General features: G+C 45.0%; 1 long non-coding RNA gene across 1 annotated transcript; it reads left to right on the forward strand.

Moving 5' to 3' along the window:
- The first annotated feature begins 2622 nt into the window (after positions 1 to 2622).
- On the forward strand, positions 2623 to 6184 carry LOC134481622 (uncharacterized). Its single transcript, XR_010057326.1, has 2 exons — positions 2623 to 5150; positions 5928 to 6184. It is a non-coding gene; the product is annotated as an uncharacterized LOC134481622 (long non-coding RNA).
- The last annotated feature ends 2323 nt before the right edge of the window (positions 6185 to 8507 follow it).

The following is an 8507-nucleotide window of genomic DNA, read 5'->3' on the forward strand; positions in this document are numbered from 1 at the left end:
TAGTCTTTGCTCCCCTCTCTGCATACATTTTTCATGCCCCAAATCAATTTTTTATTTTGCTCATTTCCCTTAACATTTTTCATGTTACTATATATTCTCTTTGTAGTTTTTTTTTAATGTCATACCATTTATCATTTGAAAGACTCTGAGCCACTTAGACTTTCTGAGACAGCCTTCTTATCTTTAAGGAGGTAATTGGGGCTGGAGAGATAGCTCAGTTATTAAGAGCACTCGCTGTTTTGTAGGGAATCTGAGTTTAGTTCCCATCACTCAGGTAAAGCAACTTACAGCCACCTGTGAGTGCAGCTCCAGGGGAACTTACCCTCTTTTGGACTCTGTAGGTAGGCACCTGCACTCGGGAACACGTGTGCATGCGCACGAGCACACACACACACACACACACACACACACACACACACACACACACTCACCCTTTAAGGTAATTTTAACGGAGGCTATATGCTTCCTGTGAGACTGTGATGGGGATAAAGTCAGATGGAGCTGGCAGCTCTTGCTATGTGCGAGCATCCCCAGAAGTGCTGACAACCCTGCTCTTTACAGTTCCCTGCCTAGACGTCATAATCAATTCTTTCCAGATCTTCAGTGTGATCATGTTTTTTTTTATTATTATTATAAGTTTTTGCCTGTCGAGTACTTCTAATGACAAAACACTTTATTCCACAGGTCTTTTAGTTGATTTTACCAGTGTATTAGTGACTTTTCTGTTGCTGGCCCAGGGTCTTAGCTGCCTTTTTGTTGGTGCTGTAATTAAAATACCTGCCAAAAACACTGGAAGGACAGAAAAGTTTAGTTTGGCTCATGGTTTGAGGATATGAGCCAACATGGCAGGAGAGGCAGGATGGCAGGAACCTGACTCAGGAGGCCAGAGATAGAAATGCTGGTTCTCAGCTCTCTTTCTCTTTTTAATTCAGTACAGGATCCCAGCCCATGAAAGGAGGGAGAAGAGGAGGAGGAAGAGGAAGAGGAGGGGAGAGGAGAGGAGGAAGAGGAGGAGGAGGATTAAAAGAACTCTGACCTAATAGAGTCCTTATAAAAAGAGACACCAGGGCTGGGGAGATGCTCAGTTAGTAAAGTACTTGCTGTACAAGCATCAGGACCTGAGCTTGACTCCTGAAGACCCATAATCCCATCTCTGGCAGGCAGAGACAGAAGGATCCCTGGGGCTCACTGGCTAATAGACTCATGGCAACCTCTTAACTATAACCCACTGTGAGATCAGAACAAAATCACAGTCCTCTACTTCCAACATAAAACAGCACAGATTATACATAACCAGTCAAAGGGGCGGAGAGGAGCATAGTGAGGAACACTGGACCAAAGCAAGCCGGAAAGGAGCTGGGCAGACTCCAAACCCTGCATCTCCATGTGTGATGTCAAAGTACTCATCAGATCTCCAACTCTTTTCACATTGTGATGGCGACATCCCATGTGGGGGTCATAGAACTGAATATTGGGATTGTGGAAAATGTGTTGATTAAGGGGTTCTGAACATGTGGCAAACAAAAATTAATGAAAAATCAAGCACTCAATAAGCCAGGTGACTTGTGCCTGCACTCACCTGTGTTACATTGTGCATCTGAATGGCAGCCTGGATCTGGACTCACAGCATGCACACTCTGCACTGCCCTGCGACATCATACCACAGCACCACCCACACGATACCCATGAATGGTCTGGGTCTTCCATATCCGTTAACTTAGTCCACACACACCAGGAACCGGCATAAACAAGCAGGAAGCTTTTGCTCTGCGTAATAAAGTCCTTTGTCCCTGACCCAGAAGTCTCATGTCTTCAGCCAGTCACACCGGAAGCAGGAAGAGCACTGCTGTCCAGCCTGACGCAGGGGAAAATCTTAAATGCTAAGCGGGACTCCACAGGTATTGAGCAGGCAGGTTATTGATTTTTAACATTATAATTCAAGTTTTCCCTTTGGGGATTACTTCTTTGCTATATTTTCTTCCAAATTTAATAACTGACTTATAATGTAGGAACAATGCGACTATGTCTTTTTTTTTCATATCTCTATATTGTACCTAAGAGAGATATAATGGGTAGCTGTACCCTTAGTGGTGGTCTTTAAAGAGAGAGGGGGAGGGGCGGAGACAGAGAGATGGAGAGAAGAGAAGAAAAAGTGAGGACATTTTTTTCAGTTGTGCCAAAGCCAATTTGTCATTAGAAAAATGTTTGTTTGCTGTACAATACTATATCTTAACAGTCTTAGATTTTAGTTCTTTAAGGGCTAATGGAACTGCATTTTCTACATGGATACATTATATATGTATGCTTTCATAGAAATCATCTGCTTTTAACAATTCAGTTGTGTGCCTGTGTCTATACATGATACACGTGTGTGTGTGTGTGTGTGTGTGTGTGTGTGTGTGTGTTGGGTCTGTGTGTATTCCTCTGTGTGTATGTGGTGTGTGTCTGTGTCTGTGTGCATGTGTTTGTATGTATGTGTGTGTGTGTGTGTGATGGGTCTGTGTGTATTTCTCTGTGTGTATGTGGTGTGTGTGTGTCTGTGTGTATGTGTTTGTATGTATGTGTGCATGTGTGTATGTGTATGTGTGTGTGTGTGTGTGTGTATCTATGTATGTGTGTATGTGTGCGTGTGTGCCATGGCACATATGGAGGTCAAAAGACAACTTTCAGAAGTTTGTTCTCTCCTTTCATTAAGTGTGTCCTCGACATTAAACTCAGGTCATCAGGTTCCTGTGATGAGTCCTTTTACTAGCTGAGATGTCTCCAGGGCTCAGAAATTATCCACTTTTAGAGGGTTCTTGGCATTTATGTGATTATATATTAGTTTAAATGCTTAGCTAACTTCCTTGTACGTCCTAGACCACCTAGCCAAGGAATAGGGCTGCCCGCAGTGAGAGGAGCTGGATCCTCTTATGCCAACCAACTATGGAGACAGTACTCCACAGACAGACTCAAGCTAATGTGATCAACAGAATCCCCACAGACAGGCCAATGTGATCAGTGGAATTCCTCAACTGAAGCTCTCGTCTCTGGTGATGTCTAGATTGTGTCAAGTTGGCAGTTAAAGCTAACTAGGACAAGATCCTTCCATCTGCTACAGACCAGATACATTCATTGAGTAACCAGGTAGCAGTGACATGTGCTGACCAATTTAGAGACACCGCCAAAGATTATTGCTTTCTGGGAAGGAAGCTCTTTTGCTGAGGGGGTAGAGCATGCTTCTTGGGGACAAGCTTGCTTCTACCTTGGACTTAAATATTCGGATTTCACAGAGAAAGTGGAGGGAGAGGAAGTGAGAGGCATGCCTGGCAGGAGGAAAAGGGTGAACAAAGACTGGCAAGAGGAGACTCACAGATCAAACCACACCATTAGTGAGAATGGTTACGCAGCACCCCACAGAGTTTGGATTTTTGATTTGAGAGAATATTTAAAGTATGGTGGTACCTAAAAATTAAAAGTAAACAGAGAAATGGCTCAGAGGATAAAGGGACTTCCTGCTAAACCTCACAACCGAAGTTCTGTCAGTGGGCCACACGAGGTGGAAGAAGAGACCTAACTCCTGAAAGCTGTCCTCTGACTGCCACACAAGCCTTGTGGCATCTGCATCCCCCCATCTAAAATACATACATAAATACATATAATAAATTTAAATCAATGATTTAAAAATATATCGTCTCGATGGCCTAGCTCTACCATTCCTGAGTCCCGAAGGGCTCTGTGTCCTACTACTGGGATGCGTGCTCCTTGCAATAAACGTCCATGTTTGTTGTGGCGTTGTTCACAGTCATGAATAATGGAACCAGACTTGATGACTGTATTGGCTACTTTTCTTATGCTGTGACAAAATATCATGACCAAAGGCAACTTAAGGAGTAGTCTTATTTTACGTTATGGTTCTCTGGGGGCGAGATGTCCACAATGGCAGGGAAGGCAGGGTGCTTAGGTTGATAATCTGGAAATCACATCTCAGCAGTACACTGGAAGCGGAGAGAGGAAACTGGAACTTCGGCAAAGTTATAAACCCCCAACACCCACCTCCAGTGAAGCACTTCGTCCATCAAGGCTGCACCTACTGAAGATCCTACAACTTCCCGAACAGCATCACCAACTGGGGACCAAGGGTTCAACTACCTGAGCCTGTGAAGGACATTTCATGCTCAAACCACTACAGTGTCTGCCAACAGAAACGCAATGGCCTCTTATTCAATTGTGAAGAAAAGTGAAATTTTCGAGAAAATACATGGCTCTGGAAAGTATTATATGAAGTGAGATGACCCAGGCTAAGAAAAACAATCATGGCATGTTCTCTCTCATGCATGGAGCCTAGCTTTCAGTATTTATATTTATGAATGTGAGAAGGTGACTGTAGGCTCAGAGACTGGACAGAAGATCACAAGAGGAAGGGAAAGAGGTGCTGAGAAAGAGAGATGAGGGAACGACTGAAGAGGCGTTGCTGAGAGTGTGAGGATGTGAGGGGTACAGGGCCACTGGAGAAACAACGGGAAAAGAGACAGAAACAGATTATATTGAATATACCATATACTTTGGGTGCTTTTTGCTTTATTTTAAGATTGTGTGTGTGTGTGTGTGTGTGTGTGTGTGTGTGTGTGTGTGTGTGTGAATATAGGTATGTAGGTGCCTGCAGAAGCCAGAAGAGGGTGTTGGATCCTCCAGAGTTAGTGTAATAGGCATCTATGAGCCACCAGACACAGTCCAGGGAACTGAACTCTGGGCTTGTGCAACAGTGGCAAATGCTCTTAATCACTGAGCCTCTCTCCAGCCCTAAAGGCTAATACTTCGTATACTAATAAAAATTAATAAAAAGGGAAAGAAAGAAAATGTACGCGGACCACATCAGCCACATTTATGGGGCCTTTCATCTCTCCAGACCTCCCCTGTCTCTGGTGGTGATCTTTCGTGCTTTATTAAAAAGCATTCATTGCTTGGTATCATTGCTCTTGTGTGCTCTTCCAGATGATCCTTAATATTATTTTATCAGGCTGGTTTTCCGTTTCATCGCTCGCAGACATTAACTACTTGAAGAAGCTGCTTCTGAGCTGTGCTTCTGCCTCAGGCCCAGGTCTCTCAGGCCTCCGGATCTCGGATCTCCGAGGAGGGGAAACTGGGATGAAGGGCAGGGGAGGACACAGGTCAGAAGGAGTGGCGGAGAGGGGAGCAAGGGGAGGGGAGGGCAGGATGGAACTGGATGACTGTTTATGCTTCCCCACTAGATGGTAAGCTTCCAGTGGGTGTGTCCAGGGCTCTCCGTGATGCTGCCCAGTGGGCTTGACTGACACCAAGCAAACCAGAAAAAGGGCAGGAGGGAGAGAGGGAGACAGGAGGAGAAAGAAAAAGAAAGAGACAGACAGGCAGACAGACAGAGAGGAAAGAAGGAAGGAAAAGCCTTGACACCAGTTCACAGAGACAGGCCATTTCTGGGTGTTACAGGGGAACAGGGAAGACAGGTAGCCTTGCAGGATGAAAAAAATGTATCTGTGACTGTGAAGCCAAAAGATGTAAACAACCAGAAAGGGAGAAGGGAGGACAGATTGGGGGTGCAGCTCATTAGGCAGAGCACGTGCCATGCACGCACAAAGCCCTAGGTTCCGTGTCCAGCACCATGGAAACCAGACGGTGGGCATCAGCTATGATTCCAACATTCAGGAGGTGGAGGTAGAAGAGTTGGGAGTTCAAGGTCATCCTCAGTTACACGGTGAGTTCAAAGCCAGGCTGGGATACATGAGACACTGTCTTGGGGAAGAGAGGGGAGGAAGATACAGAAAGACTCTAGTCACTGTGTGAAGTATTACAAGGAAGTCATTGTGCAAAGTAGCTCAGGTAAATCATTTACTTTTTCAAACCTTTATGTGATACCTGTATCATTTTAGAAATTAACTCTTACTAAATTTGTTCTTTGACAATGTCAGACATAGTCCTGTGGAGTGGCTCTGTTTGGAGGTGTGGCCTTGTTGGAGGAAGTGTGTCTGTGGGCATGGGCTTTAAGACCCTTGTCCTAGCTGCCTGGAAGCCAGTCTTCTGCTTGCCTTCAGTTGGAGATGTAGAACTCTCAGCTCCTCCTCCAACACCATGCCTGCCTGGATGCTGCCATGTTCCTACCTTGATGATCATGGACTGAGCCTCTGAACCTGTAAGCCAGCCCCAATTAAATGTTGTCCTTTATAGAGTTGCCTTGGTCATGGTGTCTGTTCACAGCAATGCAAACCGTAAGATAAATCCATTCTGATTACATTCACCACACTTCCAGTCTCTTTCCTATTGCTGTCCCTTCCTTATAAGTCTCTTTTTCATGTTTATGCTGTTATGTTTCTATGACACACTGTGCTTAACAGGCGCTATCTCTGTGACCATAGGTTTGGATCTGTAGGTAGGACCCTGGTGTTCTCAGTGGTGACTATGCAGTTGAATAGAAGGGATGGCTGCCCTTCTCCAAGAACACATCAGTAGCCGATGACAGTTCAGTAGGAAGAAGAAGGGGGTCCTGAGACCCTCTCCCACCCATGATCAACTGTTGACAGGCCTGGTGCATTCACAGTGGCCGTCAGGTCACATCTGCACTGAGTGTGTCATTCCCATTAGCCCTTCTCCCAATCTTCCAGCTTTCACATTCTTTCTGCCCCTCTTTTGTGATATTCCCCGAGTCTCAGGGATTGGTATAAATGTCTTATTTATTGCTGAGTCCTCAGAGGCTGCTGGAGAGATGGCTCAGCGGTTAAGAGCACTGACTGCTTCTCCAGAGGTCCTGAGTTTAATTCTCAGGAACCACTAGGTGGCTCACAACCATCTGTAATAGTATTCCATGCCGTCTTCTGGCGTGTCTGAAGAGAATGACTCACATACATAAAATAAGTAAATAAATAAATCTAGAGCTGAGTCCTCAGTAGCCACTTAGTCTCAGTACTTTGAACAGTCATGTGCCTCCATATTTACTGCTGTGCCCCCGTCAGGAACAAAGACTTCTCTTGCTTTGGTCCCTCCTCACCTCACCCTACACAACACTCAAGCTCCCAGATAAGTACATTTTTATCCTGAAATCAGAGTTATTAAATCCACCATTCACATCGAGAGTGAAGCTTCAAATAAAAGAACACAAATCACATGGCAGCTTCCCCCTCATCCTTGTTCCGGTCTCCTGAGCCATCTTGGCAGCCTCTGTCTATGGCTTTAAGATAGCCATCTCCCTTCATAAGTCTCACCTTGTCTTCAACAAGGCTTCAGAACTCTACACAGACACTAAAAATAGTAACTATGTTCACACAGAAAAATACACATGTTGATGATTTCACCATCACTCGTGGTTACCTAAGTGTCAAAACTTGAAGATAATTTCAAGTAATCTACCTTAGCCTCCACCTCCATCAGAACTACGTTAGAGGTAAATGTGGGATTGGTTCTTAAAATATTTATATTTATTGGTCACCCACACACACACACAGAGCACATGTGATCAGATGACAACTTACAGGTGTCAATTCTTCCATGTAGGTTCTGTGGTCGGTCCTGTGGTCGGTCCTGTGGTCCTCCCTTCTCCCCACTGGCCCATGAGGACAAAGGGAGCCGAGACAAAGAACAGGGTTCAGAAGGAGTACAATGGAAACGACAGACTTCCGGGATCCATTTCAGAGAGGCAGCTCACCTTATTGGGATTAAGCAAGGGTTATATAGTTTCTGGGAAGGAGTAGGGATTTTCAGGGTGTATACGTATCTTTGGGTAGAGCTTAGTGAAGAATGCCTCATTTGCATGGATTTCAGGAATTCTGGGTGCTTGCTGGACAGGATAACAGGAAGCTGAGCCTGTAATCTCATAATCTGACCAAGGCTACGTGAAATTCCACAGGTAGATGATATGGGTGGTTTGGGTTCCCCAGAGAGGGTCAGAGAAGGGGAAGCCCTACTGGAAAAGGGAGTCCTCCATTTTGTGCTGAGCTCAAAGGAGCTATCCAGACGTGGGAGACTGCAACTTTAATAATCAGGGTGTACCTGACAAGGTCCCAGGAATTGAACTCAGGTCATCAAGGTGGATGGTAAGTGTCCAGACCCACTGAGCCATTTTATCAGCCCTTAAATGTGGTTTACATCCTCTGTTCCTGGATGTATGCCATAGCTTCATCTGCTTTTATGTAACTCTTTTAAACAACTCCTTCTCTGTGAATAAATGTCTCTTATTGACACTCAACCATCCAGAAGCTTTTTCTCTATCTAAGGAAACAGTTCTTGGTGTGGTATAGGGTCCCAGCCTCCTCACTGCTGTGGTTTTGGTTTAGTTGAAAGGTAGGAGGAAATCATTCATCCAGATAAGCACCAGCCTACCTCCAACCCACTATCAATGTAGTGTTAATGATCAGATGGATAGAGCAAATGGTTCTCAACACATCCCAGCATAATTGCCATTTGTTTTTTCCTGCCCGAGTGGGTGTTGAAGCTAATTTGTTTGCGGGACTGTGGGGAGAGATAGTGCCTTAGAGTAATTGTTCCTCTTCCTCCTCCTG

This window comes from Rattus norvegicus, chromosome 13, assembly GCF_036323735.1.
Source record: "Rattus norvegicus strain BN/NHsdMcwi chromosome 13, GRCr8, whole genome shotgun sequence".
NCBI lineage: Eukaryota > Metazoa > Chordata > Mammalia > Rodentia > Muridae > Rattus > Rattus norvegicus.